Here is a 1,431-nt window from a genome sequence, read left to right on the forward strand (position 1 = left end):
ATGCGAAATTCTATTTGTAATTGCATGATTAATTTCCAATAGAAAATTAATACCTCCACCACTATGATGCATATCATGGCCTTCATCATGCATAGGTTTTGTGATAGGATTTGAAGGTTGCATTGAAATTTTATGTGCATTATTATGTAGTCAATTTATGTTGGAAACTAACACCAAAAAAGAAATTTATCAACTATTCAATTTGATTTACTTTTCATTTGACCAATTTACCTGTGTCTCATTTGGTGCACCAGATTCTTGGGTATGACTTTCATATTCTTGGTGTAGGCATGCAACCATGACTTTATAGTCTTCCGTCAATGAAATTTTTTAATCTTCATCCATGGGCTCTACGTTGAATTATGTGCTCTATATTTTCTTCTTAATATCACTAATTTTGCATGTATGATTTGATTAAACAATTTTTTGTGCAACATTATATAAAAAATTATTATATGAAATTCCATTGCTGCTACTTACAAGTCAAGAGTGAAGATTCATATAGCCACCAAAGCCAAGTTTGTTTTGGCCAACCTTTTGTAGTCTCACTTCTGTAGCTTTTGATATGTCCTGGGTAAAAGCACAAACTTGTGTCACCCTTTTGTAAAGGAAAATGCTAACAAAATTATAACTATTCATCTTCAATAACATAAAATTGGTATTATCATTTAGAATTTGAAAATGAAGTAAACTAATTAACTGTATAGAAATGGTTGAAGTTTGATATTATAATTTTTAATAATTATTTGAAATAAGAAATGATATATTTTATTAATTTTTAAAGATAATTTTTTAGTTGTTGAAAAGCACTAAAAATTAGGGGTTTAGTTCCCACCACAAAACTATATGAAAATAAAATTATTTCCATTTGAACTTAGACCATGTTATAGATAACACATATAGGTAGAACAATCAAAAATAAAAAATGACTCTAGACCTATATTTTCTCTTTTATAGTGATTCAAATTTCAACTTGCCTAAAATTGATAGTTTTCATCTCCCACCACATTTTTCAAAACAATCTATTCTAACTAGAAGAAAAATTATACATTCTAAAAGAGGGCTCTCTCCTCTAGAACATCATATAATTTTTAAATTTTTGTGATATGATTCAATATTTTTTTGTTTCTCAAAATCAATATCTTTTTGAGTGTTAAAAGATGTGCTTGTAGAATTTTTTTAATTAAAATATACTATATCTAATTAAAACACTATAAACTCTATATGAAAATATTCTTGACTTTGAGCTTTATAAAATGGTGTTTATATTTTACTTTAAAAAAATAGATATTTCCAATTGTAAAAGTATGAGACCATATATAACTTAGCTAGAATGAATTTATCTATATCACATAGTTGAGAAGAATTCATTTTTGGATAGAAATACTCAAATTTAGTTGTTTTGATAGGTCAACCTAAAAGGTGGCACAA

Source organism: Cupressus sempervirens, chromosome 5, assembly GCF_028749045.1.
Source record: "Cupressus sempervirens isolate cs-2001-9-10 chromosome 5, ASM2874904v1, whole genome shotgun sequence".
Taxonomy (NCBI): Eukaryota; Viridiplantae; Streptophyta; class Pinopsida; order Cupressales; family Cupressaceae; genus Cupressus; species Cupressus sempervirens.